Source organism: Pristiophorus japonicus, chromosome 1, assembly GCF_044704955.1.
Source record: "Pristiophorus japonicus isolate sPriJap1 chromosome 1, sPriJap1.hap1, whole genome shotgun sequence".
Classification (NCBI taxonomy): Eukaryota; Metazoa; Chordata; class Chondrichthyes; family Pristiophoridae; genus Pristiophorus; species Pristiophorus japonicus.
Genome location: NC_091977.1, coordinates 319,571,556 through 319,596,429, shown reverse-complemented (window position 1 = coordinate 319,596,429; position 24,874 = coordinate 319,571,556). Strand labels below are relative to the sequence as shown.

Genomic DNA, 24,874 nt, shown 5'->3' with positions numbered 1-24,874 from the left:
TTGTCTTGGACTGTACAGCCACCTAAGGACTCATGTTAAGAGTGGAAGCAAGTCTTCCTCGATTCCAAGGGACTGCCTATGATGATGATGATGATGTACTGCACATTTCACAATTCTTTAAATAAGGATAGTTCAAAACAGGACACCAAATTGGAAGGTTTTGCTAATACTGAGAAGGACTGCGACAAAATACAAAGAGATGTTGATAAACTGCAGAATGGTATCTAAATGACAAATCAATTTCAATATCGATAAGCGTGAGTGGTGCATTTTTCCCAACATATTAAATTTGAAATCCTCACCCTAAGCTTCGAATCCTTTCTATCATATCGCTGCAACCACCTCCAGCAATAGATAAAGAAAAAAAGAGGCTTGTCTTTATATCGTGCCTTTCACAACCTCAGGACATCGCAAAGCGCTTTACAGTCAATTAAATATTTTTGAAGGACAGTCATTGTTGTAATGTAGGAATCGCGGCAGCCAATTTCCACACAGCAAGCTCCCACAAACAGTAATGTGATAATGACCAGATAATCTATGTTAGTGATGTTGGTTGAGAGATATTGGCCAGAACACAGGGGATAATTCCCCTGCTCTTCCTCAAAATAGTGCCATGGGATCTTTTACGTCCACCCGAGAGCAGACGGAGCCTCGGTTTAACGTCTCATCCGAAAGACGGCACATCTGACAGCGCGGCACTCCCTCAGCACTGCACTGGAGTGTCAACCTAGATTTTTGTGCTCAAATCTCTGGAGTGGGACTTGAATCCACAACCTTCTGACTCAGAGGTGAAGGTGATATCCACTGAACCACAGCTGACACAAAGAGGCCAGAATTAGAGGAGTGCAGATATTTCGGAGGATTGTGGGGCTGGAGGAGGTAACAGAGATAGAACGAGACGAGGCCATGGAGGGATTTGAAAACAAGGATGAGAATTTTAAAATCGAGTCGTTGCTAAGGAATGATGGATGAACGGGACTTGGTGCGCGTTCGGACACGGGCACAGAAAAACAAACTGAGTGGGACAGAGGATTTTGCATTTCACCGAATACGCTTATTCAAGGATATTTGTATATAATGTAGCGTTTGTTAAAACGAAAACTGAAATTCATCCCAAGACATGCAGTGGACATTTTTCTTCTTTGTTATGTTAAACTTGGGAGGAATTTAGATGCATAAGTTCCGTCCACACAACAAACAGCTGTTGTCCGAACTTCCTCTCCTCCCACCCATCCCTTGTACCAAATTAAAATAGATTGTGAAATCTGGGGATTTGTGAGTTTGATGCAAAGTCGCATGGAAAGTTCTCTGTATCTATTGGAACATTACTTCCAGCCTGAGGTAACTGTGCCAAAACAAGTACTGACAGCGAGAAAGAGAGAAGACCCAGCAAATTAAAATATAATCTTAAACTATCCTGGTGTTTCCAGCATTCCTAGAATGGGAACAGATTTTTCCTGTAGACTATCCGCTGATATTTTTCATGTTTCCGTCACCACTTCATACTTTTTCCTATACATTCGCGAGAATTAATTTTATCTACCTTCCTGCAGCTGTTCAGAGCTCATTTTCCGAAAAAAAACATTCCAAGTATTCCCGCGAACATGATTCCTGTGAAGATTTAATTCCAAGTTTACACTGAACTTTACAAGAAAAGATGTTTAGGCTTGTCAAGGTTCCATAGCTCAACCCCATTACATGCCTTCTCACCATGTCTTCAATCCTTTCGTCCTTCGCAAACATGTCCAAATGCCTCTCGTATCTACTTATACTGTTCAGTTCAATGGACTTCCCTGATAGTGTTTTCTTAGATTCATAACACTTCAGATGACCAAGGGCTTCCCAACTACCTCCTTTTACTGGGAAGAGGCTCATATGAAGCATAAACACTGGCATAGACCAATTAGGCTGAATGGTCTGTTTCTGTGCTGTAGACTCTGCGCAATACTTGTATGGCAGTAATTTTCCATATGCCTATCATTGAAGCGTCTTTGGACAACATTTACGTTAAAGGTGCTATAGCAATGCAAGTTGTTGTAAGTTCCAAATTCTTAACTTGTTCTCCTTGGATATTTGACCATTTTACCATAATGGACATGAACAAAATCCCACGGCATTATTCAAAAAGCAGTGAGTTCTTCCTGTGCCCTGGCCAACATCCCTTCCTTAATGTAATGTATGCACCTGTGAGGATGCTCACAAGTTTGTAGAGCTGTTGCATTGTGAGTGGCTTAGCCAGTCACGTGGTGTTCACAAGACTCAATAAAACCCCAGTCATTTGGGTCTAGGTCATCCACGATGAGGTATGCAGTTGTCAGCCTAGTGAATGAAGTGGTATTGTGTTGTGTGATTGTTAAACCTTTGTTAATAAACCAACTAGTTCTTAATAGCAATATGTTGCTATGAATTCTTAAGCAAAGAATCCATGAAGCAAATACATTCACTCAACCAAACAGTGGGGATAGGAGAGAATGTAGAGAAAGACAGGGGTTTAGGGCTGGGGCAATGGGGAGCCTGGGGGTAGCTCAACCTTAGCAACAAAGTAGTCTACAAGCTCCTCACACTTGTTAGAGATGATGGTGAAGGGGTCAGGAAAGAGGGGGTTTAGAATCATAGAACCTTATAGCACAGAAGGAGGCCATTTGGCCCATCGTGCCTGTGCCGGCTCATTGAAAGAGCTATCCAATTAGTCCCACTCCCCTGCTCTTTTCCCAAAGCCCTGCTAAATATCCAATTTCCTTTTGAAAGTTACTATTGACTCTGCTTCCACCACCCTTTCAGGCACGTTTGGTGGTGGAGAAGAACAGTTAGGGGCTATCAATGCTCTCCAGGATGATCCTAGAGAAGTGGAGGGAGGTGGGGTGGGGAGGCATTGTCAGAAGACAGTGAGGCTTGATAGCACTTGATGTGATCCAGCCAGATATGGTACTGAATGGCTAAAGCAATTGTGCGTCAGATGATCTCAAGTCTGTATGATGTGCCGTTTTTAATGTACAACTTTAATGTAATGTAAAGTTACTTCTTTAACCAGAGACTGGTGAGAATGTGGAACTTGCTACCACAGGGAGTGGTTGAGGTGAATAGCATAGATGCATTTAAGGGGAAGCTAGATAAACACGAGAGAGAATGCAATAGGCGGATATGCTGATAGGCTGAGATGAAGAGGGGTGGAAGCAGGCTCGTGTGGAGCATAAACACGGCATAGACAGGATGGGCCGAGTGGCCTGTTGTTGTGCTGTAAATTCGATGTAAAGTTACGAGCAGCATGTGCATTACTATGGTAACTGTCTGGGTGTGTTCAATCTCGCCTTATTGAGTCAGTTGAGCAGGATGGATAGATGACATAGATATATGGCTTTCTCCTAAGAGATAACCACATGATTTGCCCCATCGCCTGCTACTGTCCTGCTGCCGGTCACTTGCTTATCATGGTCTTAAAAGAAGTAGCTGCAGAGATAGTGGCTGCACTGGTTGCAATCTACCAAAATTCCTTGGATTCTGGAGAGGTCCCAGCGGATTGGCAAACCGCAAATGTAATGGCCCTATTTAAAAAAGGAGGCAGACAGAAAGCAGGAAACTATGGACCAGTTAGCCTAACATCTGTCATTGGGAAAATGCTGGAGTCCATAATTAAGGAAGTAATAGCAGGACATTTAGAAAATCATAATACAGTCAAGCAGAGTCAAGTGATTTTATAAAAGGGAAATCATGTTTGACAAATTTGCTGGAGTTCTTTGAGGATGTAACGAGCAGGGTGGATAAGGGGGAAAGGGGGAACCAGTGGATGTGGTGTATTTGGATTTCCAGATGGCATTTGCTAAGGTGCCACATAAAAGGTTACTGCACAAGATAAAAGTTCACGGGGTTGGGGGTAATATATTAGCATGGATAGAGGATTGGAGAGTCGGGATAAATGGGTCATTTTACGGTTGGCAAACAGTAACTAGTGGGGTGCCACAGGGATGGGGCCTCAACTATTCACAATCTATATTATTACTTGGATGAAGGGATCGAGTGTAATGTAGCCAAGTTTGCTGATGATACAAAGATGGGTGGGATAGCAAGTTGTGAGGAAGACACAAAGAATCTGCAAAGGGATATAGGGCCCAAGTTTCGGGTGGAGTTGCTCCTATTTTTTTTGGAGCAACTAGTTTAGTTTGGAGTATCTTAGAAATCGCAAATCACGGCATTTAGTTTGCTCCAGTTCTAGTGAGTTAAGTTTAGTTTCGTTTTAGTTCAGTTTTATTTTCAAAAGTGGGCGTTACTAGCCACTTAACGCCTGTTTTGCAAGTTTAGGCACTGAAAAGTTACTCCAAACTAACTTAGAACGGAGTAAGTGTCAACTTTTGTACACTCAGAAAAATCTTGCGTACACTTTAGAATGAGGCACAGGTAAGCCAGAGATAAGGGGGGGAAAGTTAAAGGGAAGTTAGGGGATTTTCCAAAGCATTAAATACTTCACTTTTAAAAATAAAGAACCATCATCAATAATAAATGATAAATAAATCAATAAATCAATAAATAAAAAATAATTCAATAAATCAATAAATAAAAAATAAAAAGTTCCTACCTCACCTATCCGTCCGGGAGCACCAGGAGCCCGGTCAAGGCTAGGTGCTGTGTGCTGCAGGCTGGAAATCATCACTCTGCAGGAGCCCATTCAGCCAGGGCTAGGGGCTGTGTGCTGCAGGCTGGAAATCAGCACTCTGCCCGCTCCAGGAGCCCAGTAGGCCAGGGCTAGAGTCTGCATGCTTCGGGCCCCTCCCACACAGCCAGCAGCACACACACAGAATCTGGGGGCCAGAAGCTACTGCGCACGCGCGCAGCTGTCCGTACTCTTTTTGGCCCAGGGCTGTTGCTCCGCCCCCCCTGCTGTTGTGCTGCGTCGTGCTGACTGCTGAACAGGCCTGCTGCACTCGAAGAATCGCGAGGTAAGTTTTTGGTCGCTTTTCATTCCACAAAATAGGCGGGCCTCTCGGAGGTGCGTCGTTCTAGCAGATATCGGAAACTTGGGCCCATAGATAGGCTAAGTGAGTGGGCAAACATTTGGCAGATGGAGTATAAAATGTGGGAAAGTGTGAGGTTATCCACTTTGGCAGGAAAAATAAAAAAGCAAATTATTATTTGAATGTAGAGAGATTACAAAATGCTGTAGTACAGAGGGACCTCGTGGTCCTTGTGCATGAAACACAAAAAGTTAGTATGCAGGTACAGCAAGTAATCAGGAAGGCAAATGGAATGTTGGCCTTTATTGCAAGGGGGATAGAGTATAAAAGCAGAGAAGCCCTGCTACAACTGTACAGGGTATTGGTGGAATCACCCCTAGAGTACTGCATACAGTTTTGGCCTCCTTATTTAAGGAGAGATATATTTGCATTGGGGTTCAGAGAAGGTTCACTAGGTTGATTCCTGAGATGAAGGGCGTTGGCTTATGAAGAAAGGTTGAGCAGGTTGGGCCCAAACTCATTAGAGTTCAGAAGAATGAGAGGTGATCTTATTGAAACATATAAGATAGTGAGGGGCTCGACAAGGTAGATGCAGAGAGGATGTTTCCACTCGTGGGGGAATCTAGAACCAGGGCATAGTTTAAGAATAAGGGATTGCCCATTTAGAACTGAGATGAGGAGGAATTTCTTCTCTCAGAGTGTCGTTAATCTGTGGAATTCTCTGTCCCAGAGAGCTGTGGAGGCTGGGTCATTGAATATATTTAAGGTGGAGATAGACAGGTTTTTGAGCGATAAGGGAGTCAAGGATTATGTGGAGTGGGCAGGGAAGTGGAGCTGAGCCCAAGATCAGATCAGCCATGATCTTATTGATTGGCAGAGCGGGCTCGAGGGGCCAAATGGCCTACTCCTGCTCCCATTTCTTATGTTCTTATAGTCATAGATCTGTATGGGAGCAGACTGCGGAACAGCAAAGAGGTTGTTATGGCTGTCTCAATCTGATGGTGAATCTAGACAAGGAAAAATGTGGTAAATCCGAGTTCAAGGTCTCTACCGCCCCCAGTCAGAACATTAATTAAGAAACTTATGTCTCTGTTTCCATATTTGTTCCTTGTCATGTTCCACAGCCCACAGGGCAAATGCTTTGATACGGTTGCAATGCTGATTACTCTGCTGAAACATGGGGCATACCTGTGCACTTGGAAAAATGCATGAAGAGCTGTCAGTGCATTCTCTCTCTATGACACGCCGTCAGTGAGGTGCTGTTAAGGTGCATTGTAAGACAACATTGTAAAACAAAGCAATATGTGAGCAATACACATAGTTTGGCATTATTCCCGAGAGCAGCAGATTTCTTGCTCACTGGTGGAGTACAAACGTGAGACAGCATTCAGCATCGCCTCTCTCAGCCATCTCTATAAAACTTCTGCTCTCATTGTTCCTGACTGAGCTCTTGTACCTCAAAAGCCATTTCTTTGACTTGCTCACCACCCTCCCTCGCCTCCCCCACCCTCCCTCGCCTCCTCCACAGCAGGACAGTTTTAAAGGCAATTGGCAGCTGGCACCAAACACAGCACTTTTGACCCCTCCTCCACTCCCCCGCCCCCACTTCCTCCCAGAGCAGATCAAGTACATTAGATGCTGTGCTCTGGGACTAGCCACAGCTTCATGCATGTGAGCTGACCTCACGTTATACCCCGAGGTCAGCCCATAATACGAACAGTCACACGCAGCCTCCAAAGAGCATGAATAGGCCTCGAAATCTGTTAATGACCACAAATCCTCAACTGTGCCAAGGCAAACCATGGAGGTGTGTCAAGAATTTGTAGTCAATGGCACAAGTTTACTCAGTCTTCCCTCTTTAAATTGATCAATCTATCACTCCCAGGCTACACTGAATGCGAACGGTTATCCCAAATCACTTCCGACAAGTTAGGGCCAAACCTTGAGAAGGGCATCAGCATAAAAGTTCCTGTCTGTGGTTACATCTGGGGCTTGGATGCAGTCCTGCGGCTATAGGATGACATTAAAGATCTTCGCGGGGTCTGCTGAACCAACAAATACAATAAGAACAACTTGCATTTATATAGCATCTTTAAGGCAGTAAAAATAATCGGCCCATTTAACACGGTTTTAAGCGGCCTTTGTAATTCACATCTATGGTGATGGCGAAACGTCACGCCATTGTCCCGATATAGGCGATTGTCGGATCAGCGGGGACAGTCTAAGTGTGGGGGGGTGTGGCGGCAGTGGGGGACGGTAGGTCTGTACCTGGGATTATGCTCCCCATCCCAACAGCTCTATCGGTGTATGCACTCTGTGGCAAGTTACTGCATCGTACAGATCAGAAAGGCTCCAAGTCCGCTCCCTGAAAAAGACTATGGCCTCAATTTTCCCCAAGCCCATTTTCTGGCGTATTGCCAGAGTTACGGCAGGTTTTCTAGGCCAGAAATGCGGCAGAAATATTTTGCCAAACTTTCCCCGATGCACAATTCGAATTTGGCGTCGCACAGCATGTCCAGTCGCCTCGGGGTCGGGGGGGAGGCGGGGGGCGGGGGTGTGGTGGAGCCTGCTGTCTGCGCGAAAACACAATGCCGCACCTTCTGCGCATGCGCGGAGAGAAAAAGTTACGTTTTTAACGTCGTTCCAATGGATGCGTATGCTCAGTGTAGCTCGGATTTGACAATCAGCCACTTTTAAAGAGCCAGTTGTGTGTGTTACAAGTGCTGCATGAGAGCATTGGAAAAATCGCAGCTGGAACAATACAAGATGCAATGCGGAGCAAGGACCAAGAATTTCTTACTGGAAGAAGTGGAGGCACTAGTTACTGTGATTGAGAACAGGCGGCAGGAGCTGGATACCAGCAGAGGTCACATAAAAGTTCCACCCAAAGAAATGAAGCAACACTGGAACCAAGTTGCAGAAGATTACTGTGCAATGGTGACCACCCTGAAATCTGGAAGCCAGTGTAAAAAGAAATGGCAGGGCCTTGGTCAAGTAGTTAATGTAAGTAATATTTTCATTTATTCAATGCAATTGTAAATGTGACCAGCTGTATATGTCCCACCATGCAGAAAGCCACCCTCTCTCTAAAAAGTTGCAATTTCATCTTTGCAGAGGAAATTGTCCCACAACAAAAGGGAAAGAACTCGAACAGGAGGAGGCCCGCCAAATCTGCACCCACTGACTCCCTTGGAAGAGATGGTCGCTGCTTTGATGGGTCCTGCCTGGAAAAAAGCAATCAGTACTGCACAAGCTGGGCCCACACTCGAGGGAGAGGGCAAGTCCTGAAAATTCATCATGGTCCTTCAAATCAGCCTGCTACCTGGCCTGCGATGTATGAGCCTACTAATGCCACCCACCCTGCCCCCTCTGTTGCTAACCATTCTGTTATCTTTTGCAGAACTTGAGCCCAATCCTGACAATGCAGAAGAAGATTCAGATGTGGATGAGCCTGAAGAGTAGAACATCTTCCAATCCAACCCTCCAGACCAAGAACATAGGGGTGAGGGGGAGGGGATGGAGCTGGATGAAGCTCCCACTGTTGTACTGACTTTGGAGGCGGTTTCGCTCATGGAGGTGACAGCCGCTTCTGTAACTAGTGGTTTAAGTGTTGGTGGTTTCACACCTTCCGAGGTTGTGGGTCCCAGTGGTGTGGTGCAGCGAGGCACACCCAGGGCCCCACCGTCCCAGGCTGCGGGTCCCAGTGTTGGGGTGCAAGCCACACCCATGAGGAGGAGGGGAAGGAGAGCTCGACCGCACTCTCCTGAGGTGCTGGATCTAACAGATGTGGTTCAGATGATGTCATTGAGTGCGGAGAGCATTGACCTTACCCGATCATTCCTGGGTGCCATCAGTGAGTTGAGTGATGAGGTAGCGGGACTGTCGGGAGAAGTAACAACACTCTCATGAGAAATGGGAATGATATTCGGACCATCAGTGAGGGAATAGTGGCCATGAGGGAGGGAAGGTCAGAGGTAGTGCAAACCATGTCACTGGCCATGAGGGAGGGAATGTCAGAAGTAGTGCAAACCACGTCACTGGCCATGACAGAGGAAATGTTGCAGGTCATTGAGACACTATCAGGGTGCATGAGGGACAGCATGTTGGAGTTAGCTGCTGCAATAAGGGAACAAGCCCAGACCCCGCGCCCACTGACAGAATCAACTGCCACTCCCACTCCAATCCCCACACCAGCCTCTGAAGAGCCCTAAGCTGGGCCCTCCAACTTGTCGCCTGGGCCGTCCAACTTGCTGCCTGATGCTGACACCCCCCACCCTGAAGAGGTGCGCAGTACCCAAGATGTTAGAAATAATAAGCTTGGTATCAAGCCTAGAAACACTGCACCTGTGGGCAGGGGTGGTGGACAGTCCAAGACCAAGCGCAGCGGGTGGTGTTAGAGTAAGGGGGATGAGAGATAGGTGCAGCCTTTCTTTGCTGCTGTTGTTGTTATTATTATTGTTATTGTTATTGTCGTAACTGTTCTCAAATTAAAAGTTTTTTGTAAGTTATGTAAATTTACAAGTTTATAAGTGATCTTAAAAGTTTTTAAGTGACCTTAAAGAGTGATCTTAAAGTAAAGTTTGATACAAGAATAATTTTATTAAAGTTAAGTTATTGTAATCTTGTGAATAAAATATATTTTACATTACAACTGAACAATGTTCCATTAACACAACACAACATTACAGAACAGCTCCAAACAGTAAACATGTCCATGTGGAATAGTTGTTGACTTAAATTTAACCTTTGAAAGAAGCTCAAAACGGCAGGAAAGCGGGTAGCACAGTTTGGCAGTTGTATCTCTCCAGGTAGTTGTATGGATGGACCACACCCAAAGGTCTTGTGACCTCTCCTCTCTTCCCCCCCCCACCCCCCGCCCCCCTTGAGTCTTGTGACTTTTCTCTCTCCCTCCCCCTCCCCGGGCTCCAAGCCTTCCGATCGGAATTTCTCTCCTCTTCTCTCCTCCCTCCATCAGCGCCCCCACCACCCACCCACCGCATCCCCCAGCCTTTACTAATTTTTTGTGACTTCTCTCTCTCCCTCCCTCCCTCCCTCCCTATCCCTGGGCTCCAAGCCTTCCTATCGGCACCTCTCTCTCTCTCCCCTCCCCCTCCCCCCGTAACGGCTTGTTTTGTAGCCGATCCCCAAGCCACTGTGTCCAAGTGCGAGGCCGATTCTGCCGGCCAAACCTACGACCCTCCAGCCCTGCTTCAAGATGTTCGCTGGTGGCATGTGAGTGAGTAAAAAAAATGAGAACATTTCTGAAATCCAACAAATTTACACTTCTACGTTGACAGGTAAAAAAGGTTGAACTTTATTATTGATTTTGACAGTTGTAATGTATGTATGCCTGGATTTACCTGCCACCAGGGGGAGCGACCGTCAGAGGTCATTGGGCCACAGACACACATGTACAGCCCTTGTATATAAAGAAAGCCTCCGTGTTTAATCCTCACTTTGAGAGCTAATAAAGTAGAGTCAGGTCGCACCTGATTGAGTTCACGGTACTAAGCCTATTGAGTTATTGCATATGTAACATTTGGCGACGAGGCACAATCCGAACTTTCACACACAAAAAAAAATGAGCACCGTTAGAATCCTGGAGCAATTCGTGGAGGGAGAAGACTGGGAGGAATTTACAGATCGCCTCGACCAGTACGTCATGGTCAACAAGATGGATGAAGCCGCTGACGCAGTTAGGCACAGGACGGTTTTCCTCACGGTTTGTGGTCCAAAAATCTCTGGCCGCATAAAGAATCTGTTCCCACCTGCACGTCCAATGGAAAAGACCTGTGAGGAATTGTGTGCTCTGATTCGGGACCATCTCAAAGCTAAAGAAAGCATCATTATCTCGAGATATCGCTTTTACAAGCATGTTCGTTCTGAGGGCCAGGACGTGGCGGAAGTTGTTGCCGACCTGAGACGTCTCGCTGGGCCGTGTAAGTTTGGAACCGCGTTGGAAGACATGCTGCGCGATGTCTTTGTAATAGGCATAAACCACGAGGTGATCCTGCGGAAGCTGCTGGCTGCGGAGACGCTGGATCTCAGCAGGGCCATCACGATCGCCCAGGCTTGCCTGACCACGGTCAATAGTACAAAGCAGATATCCTCGCAGAGTCGGAACTCCACAGCAAGTACTGTGCACCAGATTGTGTCATCGGGTGGCAGAGCTGCACCTGGCAGGGCCTACCCGACTGTGTTTGTAAAATCTGTAGCTGCTCGAAGTCCGCCATTGGGTACGAATCCGATTTCACCCTGTTGGTGTTGTGGGGACAATCATCGGCCTCATCAGTGCCGTTTCAGACAGTATATTTGTAGAGGCTGTGCAAAAATGGGGCACCTTCAGCGGATGTGTCTACAGCTCAGCAAGCGTGCTGCGACACACCACGTGGCTGATGATGACCGATCCAGAGCGGATCCGGCAATGCAACCCGAGGTACCGAAGGAGGAAGTGTATCGGGTATATTCGTTCCTGACAACGAGCCAACCGATAATAATTGAAGTAAAATTGAACGGAATTAAGACACGGCTGCGAGTCAGTCAATTATGAGCCAGAGGACTTACGAAAAGCTGTGGGACACCAAGGCCGTGAAACCCAAGCTGAGTCCAGTAAATACAAAATTGCGTACCTACACCAAAGAGCTCATACCAGTGACTGGCAGTGCAAGGTGTCGTACGATGGGGCGGTTCATGATCTAACGTTGTGGATTGTTCCAGGCAATGGTCCAACGTTGTTCGGCAGGAGTTGGCTCGAAAAAATAAAGTGGAACTGGAACGATATTAAAGCTTTGTCATTGGTGGATGACACTTCGTGTGCTCAAGTGCTGAGCAAAATTCCCTCGCTGTTTAAACTGGGCATCGGCAACTTCACGGGAACCAAGGTGCAGATCCACCTGGACCCGGATGCAAGACCCGTCCATCACAAAGCCCGGGCGGTCCCGTACATGATGAGTGAGAAGGTCGAAATCGAACTGGACAGACTCCAATGTGAAAGGGTCATTTCACCGGTCGAACTTAACGAATGGGCTAGTCCCATTGTTCCTTTGCTGAAGAGTGATGGCACTGTCAGGATTTGTGGAGACTACAAGGTTACGATCAACCAAGTTTCGAAACAGGATCAGTACCCGTTACCAAAGGCTGTTTGCACACTAGCCGGGGGAAAATCGTTCACCAAATTGGATCTGACGTCGGCCTATATGACACAGGAGCTTGTCGAATCATCAAAGAAACTTACGTGCATCAATACGCATAAAGGGCTGTTCATTTACAACAGGTGTCCTTTCCGAATTCACTCGGCTGTAGCCGTATTTCAGAGAAACATGGAGAGTTTACTGAAGCCCGTTCCTAGAACCGTGGTGTTCCAAAACAACATTCTGGTAACAGGTCGTGACACTGCTGAACACCTGCACAACCTGGAAGAGGTTCTACGTCGCCTGGACAAAATGGGGCTCAGGCTGAAACGTTCAAAGTGCATCTTCATGGCACTGGAAGTCGAATTCCTGGGAAGGAAGATTGCTGCAGATGGCATCAGGCCTATGGACTCAAAAACAGAGGCCATCAAAAATGCACCCAGACCCCAGAATGTGACGGAGCTGCGTTCGTTCCTTGATCTTCTCAACTTCTTCGGTAATTTTTTACCTAAATTAAGCACATTATTAGAGCCGCGGCACATGCTGCTTAGAAAAGGTGACAACTGCGTTTGGGGTGTATCTCAAGACAGGGCCTTCAAGAAGTCTAGAAATCTGCTTTGTTCCAACAAATTGCTGGTACATTATGACCTGTGCAAGCGTTTAGTATTGGCCTGTGACGCTTCGTCATATGGGGTTGGTTGCGTGCTCCAAAAATCCAATGAGTCGGGCAAACTACAACCCGTTGCGTACGCGTCGAGAAGCATGTCCAAAGCAGAAAGAGCCTACGGCATGGTAGAGAAAGAAGCTTTAGCCTGCATATATGGGGTTAAAAAGATGCACCAGTATCTGTTTGGGCTTTGTTTCGAGCTTGAAACCGATCATAAGCCGCTCATATCTTTGTTTTCAGAGCATAGAGGCATCAATACCAATGTGTCGTCCCGCATCCAGAGGTGGGCGCTGACATTATCTGCCTATGATTATGTCATTCACCATAGACCGGGCACCGAGAATTGTGCCGATGCATTGAGCCGTTTACCGTTGCCCACGCCGGAGTTGAAAACACCACAGTCCGCAGACATACTGTTGGTCATGGTTGCCTTTGAGACTGAAGGGGCGCCTGTCACTGCTCAACAAGTTAGGACCTGGACCAGCCAGGATCCGATCTTATTGGTTGTAAAACGTTGTGTCCTTAATGGTGATTGGTCGGCCATTCCCAGGGAAGTGTATGATGAGACCAAACCTTACAACTGTCGCAAAGACGAACTATCTATTCAATCTGATTGTTTGCTATGGGGTAATTGTGTTGTTATGCCCAAAAAAGGCAGGGAGAAATTTGTACGGGATTTACACAGTACCCATCCCGATATTGTGATGATGAAGGCCATTGCCCGGCTTACATTTGGTGGCCTGGCATTGACTCTGATTTGGAGTCATGTGTGCATCAGTGCAACACTTGCATGCAGTTAAGCAATGCACCAGTGGTATCTCCGCTAAGTCTGTGGTCATGGCCATCCAAACCATGGTCGAGGATCCACATCGACTATGTGGGTCCTTTCCTGGGCAAAATGTTTTTGGTGGTGGTGGATGCGTATTCCAAATGGATAGAATGTGTAATCATGTCATCCAGCACATCCACAGTCACCATTGAGAGCCTTCATACCATGTTCGCTACTCATGGTCTGCCTGACATCGTTGTGAGCGACAACGGCTCATGCTTCATGAGTTTGGAGTTTGAAAAGTTTATGAGACTCCATGGTATCAAGCATGTAAGGTCAGCACCATTCAAACACGTGTCCAATGGTCAAGCGGAGCGGGCCGTCCAAAACATCAAGCAGAGCCTGAAACACGTAACTCACGGTTCTTTGCAGATTCGCTTGTCATGCATACTGCTTAGTTACAGGATGAGACCCCACACGCTTACCGGGGTCCCCCCTGCTGAACTGTTGATGAAGGGAGGTCTCAAGACCAGGTTCTCGCTTGTCCACCCTGATATTAACGATCACATTGAAAACAGACGTCAACATCAGCCGTGGTAGCATGATCGCACTGCCGTGTCACGCGACATCTCTATTAATGATCCTGTGTATGTGCTAAATTATGGTCAAGGCCCCAAGTGGATCACTGGCACTGTTACGGCCAAGGAGGGTAGCAGGATGCTTATTGTCAGGCTCACTAATGGACAAACATGCAGGAGGTACATTGATCAGACGAAATTGCGGCACACAGACGAACCGGAACAACTTGAAAATGACACCAGCAATCACCAACCGATTCATATTCAGCCATCAGAAGACCCTGCTGTTGTCAATGAATCTGGACCTTCAATCCCCGACATGGACACTGCCACTCCCATTAGATCGGCTACCCAGTTTCAAGTCATGAATGACTCGGAGAGCTCATCCAGATCTGGAATTGAACTGAGACGATCAACTAGGGAGCGGAAAGCCCCGAACCATCTCAATTTGTAAATAGGACTGACACTAAGATCTTGGGGGGAATGATGTAATGTATGTATGCCTGGGTTTACCTGCCACCAGGGGGAGTGACTGTCGGAGGTCATTGGGCCACAGACACACATGTGCAGCCCTTGTATATAAAGAAAACCTCCATGTTTAATTCTCACTTTGAGAGCTAATAAAGTAGTCAGGTCGCACCTGATTGAGTTCACGGTACTAAGCCTATTGAGTTATTGCATATGCAACAACAGTGTTCTTGACTCCCTCCAAAATCTTTGATTTAAAAACAATGGCGTCTTTCAGCGCAGTTTAGTGAATGTGCGCTGGTTTTGTTAATTCACCAGAAGGTTTTTCGGGAGTGGCAAGATATGCCGACCTAAGAGAAAAAAATGTTGGCCAAACTGCGAATAATTGAAAAAGCCGGTGCAGACATGATGTAAAAAAAACTGGCCTAGAAAAATCGTAACTAAGTCAGTTATGTCGGCACAGATCGCAGGGGGAAACTTTGAAAAAAATAAATACACCAGAAAAAACGGTGCGCGCCAAAAAAACGGTGCAAATAACCGGGGTAAATTGAGCCCTGAGTGAGGACAAGAGCAGCCTATGAAGTTTATGAAGCCTCAGATAAATCAAGAACTTGCATTAATGTAGCGCCTTTCACGACCTCAGGACATCCCAGAGAGCTTTACAGCCAATAAGTACTTTTGAAGAGCAGTAACTGTTGTAATGTAGGGAACCTGGCAGTCAATTTGCGCACAGCAAGCTCCCACAAACAGCAATGTGATAATGACTAGAACATCTGTTTTTAGTGATGTTGATTGCGGGATAAATATTGGCCAGGACACCAGGGATAACTCCCCTGCTCTCCTTCGAAATAGTGACATGGGATCTTTTATATCCACATCAGAGAGCATGTTTAACATCTCACCCGAAAGACAGCTCCCTCAGTTCTGCACTATAGTGTCAGCCTAGATTTTTGTGCTCAAGTCTCTGAAGTGGAGCTTGAACCGCAATCTTTGACTCACAGGCGAGAATGCGATCCACTGAGCCTCAGCTTAAGCTGCTGCCTTCAGGAAAAATAAGGGAAATCAGAATAGCCATTGGGCAAAACTACAAGCGCAGTTTCTTTATAACATAAAAGCATAATCCAGAAAGGGATGTGTAGCGAGTTAGTTTTATTGGAGTCTGGACAGCTAACTTGAGAATAATTGTGATTTCTGTATATTTGTTCTGTGTGACTGATTTCATTAATCTCACCTCAGAGGCTGGAACGGTTACTACATTTTGCCTGACTGACTTCTTTATTGTGTATATATATTTTTTCCTAAGTTCCCTCCCTTGTGTGACTGACTGTAGGCATTGTTTTCTCAAAGGCTGATGAGAAATTGATTACGTCTTTAGTCAGAAATATTTATCAATTTAGCACAAGCTGTTTTTGTCTTAAATTTAAACCAAGAGTTTTTTTGTACCCATTCTGTGGTGTATGTAGCACACAAATCACTGGCTCCACACGGTCTGGTGTAAGTCTAACTGCTGTGACCTTCGTCCTTTATTGTTCAGCTCCAGAGTGCCTCCCAGGTGTGGTGGTCAGCCTTATATAGCCTTTGTTACAAGTACTACCAGGGTTTCCCACCGCAGCGCCCTCTGTGGTGTGGCATAGTACTTATAATACATTTAAGGTACTGGGACGATACACACATCATTACATAACATCACTTCCCCCCCCCCCCCCCCCACCTGGACGCAGGACAACGATACACACATCATTACATAACATCACACTTGTCCAACGGAAGGCATGTGGGCATAGACAGTGCGTTAGTATGGTACATATTATCTGGTACATTAACTGGTTATTGACTGGTAGCGGAACCTTGATTTCCTGGTTAGCCGTTATCATTAATTGTACTTCATCCATTATTTTACACAAATACAGTGGCCATTCAGCATAAAAAAAGTAATTCTTATTATAAATTCACTATCTCACATTAACATAGCTCATTTTAGACTCGCTCTGCCAAACAAAGGACCACCTCTTCGTAAGGCCCTTTCCTCTTTAAGGCGCTATCTTTGATGCAGGAGGATTCCACGAGGCTTCTCCTTGGGTGCCGCCATCTTTGATGCTCTGCAGCTCCGACACGATGCCGCCGCCATTTTCTTCTCCGCTGCTCCGGATGCCCTCCGCCGTCGCAGCCTCTGCTCCCCTCCGCTGCCACCTGACTTGCCGCCTCTCCTGCGGCCGTCGTGGCCTCTCCAGCGGCCGCACTTGCCGCGTCCTCCCTGCGGCTGCCATGGCCTCCAGCTCCTCGGTGGGGCCCGCCCAGCGGCCTCTTCCTCTGCGGGGCCCTTCCGAACCGCCGGCCCCTGGATCCCTCAGCACCCCGCCCGCAACGCCCCGCCGGCTCACCCCCCCCCCCCCCCCCCACTAGGCCCCTCTGTGCAGGGCTGCTTGCCTGTGGGGGCTGAGGCTGCAGGATCTCTGTGTGAGGTCCGGGGCTGGGACTTGCCTGTGAGGGCTGAGGCTGCAGGGTCTCTGTGTGAGATCCGGGCCTGGGACTTGCCTGTGGGGGCTGGGGCTGCAGGGTCTCTGTGTGAGGTCCGGGGCTGGGACTTGCCTGTGGGTGGATTGAGGCTGCAGTTCCAGCTTGGTCGGCGCTGCTCTCTGGGGACCCGGGGCACGGCAGCACCCCAGGGAGCAGCAGCCTGTGGAGGAATGAAGTCTTCCCATCTCCCACGGACTGTCCCCATCCACCTCCGGCCGAGGAGTGTCGGCCCATCGCCTGCAACGACCCACAAAGGTAAAGTGTGCGTCTCGTCCCCGTGGGATACCTGCACCATCGCTCTGCCAAGAACAGGTATTAGTTCCCTGGTGTAGGTACGCAGCTTCGCCGTGACCGGGACCAGCTTGGGTTGTGCAGCTGGGTTAATCCACAGTTTATCAAAAGTTCTCCGACTCATCAACGACGGACCCGAGCCCGTGTCCACTTCCATACTCACTGGGACTCCGTTGATTTTTACTTCACTTATCACTGGGGCTAATCGTCAGTGCACATATACAGTCCAAGCACCTCATCTTCTTCTACCTGCTCCTCGCTGAACAGTGGATCATCCCCCATCTCCTCAGCCACATGGTGAGTCCGATTTCTTTTACACATATGCTGAAGGTGGCCTTTAACGTGGCAGGTATTGCACGTGTACTCCGCAAACCTGCACAGGTGAGCCCCATGGCTTCCTCCACAGCGCCAGCATGGTGCTGCTTGATTAGCCCCTCTCGGCGGACTCTGAGCTCCAGGATCCCGAGGCCCGTGCTCTCTGCCCCGGGTAGAGCCACGTTCTGCAGTTTTGTCCGTGGTGGGCGCTATCCTATGGACAGTGCCTGCCGGGTTCGAGACTGTGTAGATTATTGCTTGGTGCTGCAAGTCGAGATCATATATGCCCGGCTGATGGTGATGGCCTTTGTCAGAGTGACTGTGGGTTCCGTGGCTAACAGCTTGTGAAGGAGGCCCTCGTGGCCAATCCCCATAACGAAAACGTCCCGCAAAGCCTCGTCAAGGTGTGCCCCAAAATCACACGGCGCCGCGAGTCTCCTGAGGTCCGCAGCATATTTGGTGATATCCTGGCCCTCGGGTCTGCAGTGATGGTAACATTTGTATCTGGCCGTGAGGATGCTCTCCTTCGGTTTCAACTGGTCACGAATGAGTTCAGTCAGCTCCTCGTATGACTTGTCCCTGGCGCTCCCAGGTGCCAGCAAATCCCTGACGAGACGGTAAACCTCATCTCAACAACTGGAGAGCAATATTGCCTTATGTTTCTCTCTCAGTGCGTCTGTGTCCTCCGTCAGGTCGTTTGCTGTGAAGTAGTACTCGAGCCTTTCCGTAAAGGTCTCCCAATCAGTGCCCACGGTAAAATCCTTTAGCGAGCCCAGAGTAGCCATGGTTGCGTAGAGTTCGTCCGCTTCCTCGTCGCCAATGTGGTGTATGTAGCACACAAATCACTGACTCCACACGGTCTGGTGTTGATCGAACTGCTGTGACCTTCGTCCTTTATTGTTCAGCTCCAGAGTGCCTCTCAGGTGTGGTGGTCAGCCTTATATAGCACCTGTTACAGGTACTACCAGGTTTCCCACCACAGCACCCTCTGTGGTGTGGCATAGTGCTTACATTACATTTAAGGTACTGGGACGATACACACATCATTACATAACACATTCATGCATGACTGTGTAGTTCTGGAGGATTTCGATCATTTGGTCTCCTGCTTGTGGTAATTTCTGCTGTTTCCTGACTGTTATGTAAAGCTATGCTGGATCCTTTTAAAGAATTTCATCCCGGATGTCAACCGACTAAATTTAATTGAGGCCTGGGACTTAAAATAGCCTGGGCCTCGTATCTGGAGCAGCGGGTGAGCTTACAACTTGCCTCGCCTCCCACCCACCCAACACACACCTGAGAGTCCAAAGTGCCAATCAAGTTTCTAGATTGCTATCAGAGTCAGAACCCTGGCAGATTTTTCCCCTCCTTAGCACAGAAACTCTACTGTAGCATCCCTCATATTGCCCAGCTGGGGTCCTAACCCCAACTCACACGTTCACTCCCTGAACAAGCACCAGCCTGCAAGACTACCAGGAAATGAAAAGAAAGAATAGGAAAAAATGGAAGAAATAGAAGGAAGGAAGGAAGGAAGGCAGTGTCGTGTATGTATGCTTGGGGTTACTAGCCACCAGGTGACGCCACTGACGGAGGTCATTGGGCTGTACACACGTGTGTGCGGCCCAGGTATAAAAGGCAAGCCATCATGTAATGTAATCACTTTGGGCCCGAATAAAGCAGAGCCAAGTTTGTACCTGTGTTAGTTTACAGTATTCAGTCTATCGAGTTATTACATACATAACAGGAAGGAAGGAAGGATATAAATGCAAGTTTTTCCTTTTCTTCGAACAGGACTGTAGATCAAAGAAATAACTTGCATTTCTATAGCGCTTTCGGGGCCTCAGTGACATCCCAAAGTGCTTTACTGCCAATTAAGAGCGTTTAGAAGTGTAGTTACTGTTCAGACACTTTTCATAACTTCACAATGACCGTTACTCTATACTTAATAATTGTAAATTATTTAAAGTCAACTGGTCTCTGAAATGCATATACAGGTTGTACCTCTCCAGTCCGGGACTCTTTAGTCCAGAAACATCCTTGGTCCGGCATCAGTCCCGGCGTGGGTGGCATCCATTGAAAATAAAAATTGTGGCTCCACACGTTAAATGTACATGTGATGCATTTTGGATGACAAATCTTGGCAGCCTTGCCCTAGCCAGCTGGAGGTTTTACACACTGGCTGGTGCTGTGGTTTGACACGCGTTCCACGCTGCCGAGGCTGCCTCTCCTTGTTGATTGGCAGGCGCTCATGCTCTGCAGGCTGCAGCTGCAGCGCCGGGCAGAGCCGACATTTTCCCCTCCCCCCTGGTCTCGGGGGGGGGGGGGGTTGTTGTGTGTGTGTGTCTCAGTGCGAGGAGGCTGCTACTTCCACCAGTAAAGCTCTGCTCGCGGCTTACACACGGACTGGCGCCGGGAGTAGGATCGTGGATAAGGGTCGGCGTCTCTCCTTGACTTTATCCTCCACTTTATCTCCTAGCTCTAGTTTTTTTTGTGCGTATGTATGTTGATTTTTGAGGTATTACATAGAAACATAGAAAATAGGTGCAGGAGTAGGCCATTCGGCCCTTCTAGCCTGCACCGCCATTTAATGAGTTCATGGCTGAACATGCAACTTCAGAACCCCATTCCTGCTTTCTCACCATACCCCTTGATCCCCCGAGTAGTAAGGACTTCATCTAACTCCTTTTTGAATATATTTAGTGAATTGGCCTCAACTACTTTCTGTGGTAGAGAATTCCACAGGTTCACCACTCTCTGGGTGAAGTAATTCCTCCTCATCTCGGTCCTAAATGGCTTACCCCTTATCCTTAGACTGTGTCCCCTGGTTCTGGACTTCCCCAACATTGGGAACATTCTTCCTGCATCTAACCTGTCTAACCCCGTCAGAATTTTAAACGTTTCTATGAGGTCCCCTCTCATTCTTCTGAACTCCAGTGAATACAAGCCCAGTTGATCCAGTCTTTCTTGATAGGTCAGTCCCACCATCCCGGGAATCAGTCTGGTGAACCTTCGCTGCACTCTCTCAATAGCAAGAATGTCCTTCCTCAAGTTAGGAGACCAAAACTGTACACAATACTCCAGGTGTGGCCTCACCAAGGCCCTGTACAACTGTAGCAACACCTCCCTGCCCCTGGACTCAAATCCCCTCGCTATGAAGGCCAGCATGCCATTTGCTTTCTTAAAACGTCTGCTGTACCTGCATGCCAACCTTCAATGACTGATGTTCATTGAGGTAAGCGAGCCGTGCAAGGAAAGGGAAAGGAAGGACAGGCAGCTGATTGAGGCCGGAGTGATTCTGGACGACTAAATGCTGCGCAGTAGGCTTCTGTGCCGTGCATGCGCGCAACGCGTCCGGGTCGTTGTCAGCAGCGTTATCACCCATTGACCTTCCGTGTTTCGGAAAATTCTCTGGTCCGGCACTGGTCAGATCCCAAGGGTGCCGGACCAGAGAGGTCCAACTGTAATTGTCCCAAATGGATTTAATTAAAATGTCCACCCAATCCCCGCTAGGATTTAGCTTGCCTTTCCCTTCTGTCCTTCATCCAAGAAATTACCGAGATCCCAGCCATCAACCAGAGACTGTTTTTTAAGTTGCTCTTTACTTTGTTTACTGCCTGGCTCCAGAAGAGCAGTCGGGAATCAGGTTCAGTTGCTTAAAGCACTTAATGCACGTCAGCCAACTCCCAGCTGACGGACGAGGAGTTGTCCTAAGGAACACTGGTTGAGCTGGTGTTGAGTCAGGAGGGAAGGCTAACCTGCAGAATGTACTGCAGTGACAGCAGTTTAGCATTCAAAATTAGCCCCAGAAACTTCCAGCCTCCTACCCCGAAGAGGCCATGGAGGGATTTGAAAACAAGGATGAGAATTTTTACAATTGAGGCATTGCCGGACCGGGAGCCAATGTGGGTCTGCGAGCACGGGAGGGGGGGGGGGGGAGGGTGATGAGTGAACAGGACTTGGTGCGAGTTAGGATACGGGCAGCAGAGTTTTGGAGGAGCTCAGGTTTACGGAGGAGCGAACATCGCGAGACCTGAGCGCGGGATTACAAAAGGGCGGCGGCAGTCGAAGGAGCAGCAGATCAGGAGGAGCGAGCTGCTGCAGCGACAGGAGTTAGGGACAAAAAGTAAACAGAATCAAAATTGAAGTGTGACGTCACAGCCAAGCAGGTAAGTGATTGGCTGGTGGATTGGTGAGTAATTTTCTTTGCTTTAAAAAACCTTGGGCATTGGTGTAAGTTCGGAACTGCAATTAAATAGATAAGTGATCTTTATTATCTAAGGAGAACTAATTAATTAAATCAGCTGCTTGCTGGGTGTGTTTTGCTCAGGTTTAGAGTTTAGTTCTACTTGATAGTTTCGAGTGTAACTGGAGGGATGGCAGGGTAGCTCAGTCCCGTGGATTGCACATCCTGTGGCATATGGGAAATCCTGGATGCTTCGCACAGCCGGGACAACCATGTGTCTCCAGCTGCACCAACTCGAGCTCCGTGTTTTGGAGCTTGGGCGGCGGCTGGAGTCACTGCGTTGCATCCGTGAGACTGAGAGCTACATCGATAGCATGTTTCTAGAGGTGGTCATCCCACAGCTTAAGAGTGTGCAGGCAGAGAGGGAATGGGTGATTGCCAGGCAGAAGAGGAGGACCAGGCAGGTAGTGCAGGAGTCCCCAGAGGCCATCTCGCTCTCCAACCGGTACTCTGTTCTGAATACCGGTGAAGGCAATGGTGGCTCTGGGGAGTGCAGCCAGAGCCAAGTCCATGGCACCACGGGTGGCTCAGCTGCACAGAGGGAGAGGAAGAAGAATGGAAGAGCTGTAGTGGTAGGGGATTCGATAGTCAGGGGAGCGGACAGGCGTTTCTGTGGTCGCTGACGTGACTCCAGGATGGTATGTTGCCTCCCTGGTGCTAGGGTCAAGGATGTCACCGAGCGGCTGCAGGGCATTCTGGGGGAGAGGTCCATATTGGGACCAATGACATAGGTAGAAATAGGGATGAGGTCCTGCAGGCAGTGTTTAGGGAGCTAGGAGATACTAATCTCCGGATTACTCCTGGTGCCACGAGCTAGTGAGTACAGAAATAGGAGGATAGAGCAGATGAATGCGTGGCTGGAGAGATGGTGCAGGCAGGAGGGCTGTAGTTTCCTGAGGCATTGGGACCACAGTGAAGAGGAAAGGGTGCAAAAGAAAAGATAGCCATCCGTGGCTAACTAAAGAAATAAAGGACAGTATCCAATTAAAAACAAGGGCATACAAAGTGGCCAAAACTAGTGAGAGGACAGAAGATTGGGAAACTTTTAAAAGCCAGCAAACAATGACTAAAAAAATGATTAAGAAAGGGAAGATAGACTATGAAAGTAAACTAGCACGAAATATAAAAACAAATAGCAAGAGTTTCTATAGGTATATAAAAAGGAAAAAAGTGGCTAAAGTAAATGTTGGTCCCTTAGAGGACGAGACCGGGGAATTAGTAATGGGGAACATGGCAGAAACTCTGAACAAATATTTTGTATCAATCTTTACGATAGAGGACATTAACAATATTCCAACAGTGGATAGTCAAGGGGCTATAGGGGGGGAGGAACTTACACAATCACAAAGGAGGTGGTACTCAGTAAGATAATGGGACTAAAGGTGGGTAAATCCCCTGGGCCTGATGGCTTGCATCCTAGGGTCTTAAGAGAAGTAGCGGCAGGGATAATGGATGCATTGGTTGTAATTTACCAAATTTCCCTGGATTCTGGGGAGGTCCCAGCAGATTGGAAAACTGCAAATGTAACGCCCCTATTTAAAAAAGGAGGCAGACAAAAAGCAGGAAACTAGACCAGTTAGCCTAATATCTGTGGTTGGGAAAATGTTGGAGTCCATTATTAAAGAAGCAGTAGCCGGATATTTGGAAAAACATAATTCAGTCAGGCAGAGTCAGCATGGATTTATGAAAGGGAAGTCATGTTTGACAAATTTGCTGGAATTCTTTGAGGATGTGACCAACAGGGTGGATAAAGGGGAACCAGTGGATGTGGTGTATTTGGACTTCCAGAAGGCATTTGACAAGTTGCCACATAAAAGGTTACTGCACAAGATAAAAGTTCATGGGGTTGGGGGTAATATTATTAGCATGGATTGAAGATTAGCAAACTAACATAAAACAGAGAGTCGGGATAAATGGTTAATTCTCTGGTTGGCAATCAGTGACTAGTGGGGTGCCGCAAGGATCAGTGCTGGGACTCCAACTATTTACAATCTATATTAATGACTTGGAAGAAGGGACCGAGTGTAACGTAGCCAAGTTTGCTGACGATACAAAGATGGGAGGAAAAGCAATATGTGAGGAGGACACAAAAAATCTGCAAAATGGACATAGACAGGCTAAGGGAGTGAGCAAAAATTTGGCAGATGGAGTATAATGTTAGAAAGTGTGAGGTTATTCACTTTGGCAGAAAAAAATCAAAGAGCAAGTTATTATTTAAATGGAGAAAGATTGCAAAGTGCTGCAGTACAGCGGGACCTGGGGGTGCTTGTGCATGAAACACAAAAGGTTAGTATGCAGGTACAGCAAGTGATCAGGAAGGCCAATGGAATCTTGGCCTTTATTGCAAAGGGGATGGAGTATAAAAGCAGATAAGTCTTGTTAGTTATACAGGGTACTGGTGAGGCTACACTTGGAATACTGCGTACAGTTTTGGTTTCCATATTTATGAAAGGATATACTTGCTTTGGAGGCAGTTCAGAGAATGTTCACAAGACTGATTCCAGAGATGAGGGGTTGACTTATGAGGAAAGGTTGAGTAGGTTGGGCCTCTACTCATTGGAATTCAGAAGAATGAGAGGTGGTCTTATCGAAATGTATAAGATTATGAGGGGGCTTGACAAGGTGGATGCAGAGAGGATGTTTCCATTGATGAGGGAGACTAGAACAAGGGGGCATAATCTTAAAATAAGGGGCCGCCCATTTAAAACTGAGATGAGGAATAATTTCTTCTCTCAGAGGGTTGTAAATCTGTGGAATTCGCTGCCTCAGAGAGCTGTGGAAGCTGGGACATTGAATAAATTTAAGACAGAAATAGACAGTTTCTTAAACGATAAGGGATTAAGGGGTTATGGGGAGCGGGCAGGGAAGTGGCGCTGCGTCCATGATCAGCCATGAGCGTATTAAATGGAGCAGGTTCGAGGGGCCATATGGCCTACTCCTGCTCCTATTT

General features: G+C 47.4%; 1 protein-coding gene across 12 annotated transcripts in view; it reads right to left on the bottom strand.

Annotated features, from left to right (window-relative positions):
* Positions 1-24,874, bottom strand: part of znf516 (zinc finger protein 516) — a 309,840-nt gene that overhangs the window by 177,970 nt on the left and 106,996 nt on the right. For 2 of the 12 annotated variants that reach the window (XM_070888589.1, XM_070888591.1), the window contains one exon: positions 6,888-6,988. The exons of 8 other annotated variants lie outside the window; for them this stretch is intronic. The gene's annotated coding sequence lies outside the window, so the exon portion shown is untranslated. Of the gene's footprint in view, positions 1-6,887; positions 6,992-16,001; positions 16,092-24,874 lie in introns of those variants that run through there. 2 more of the 12 variants (XM_070888592.1, XM_070888593.1) reach the window with 2 other exon arrangements.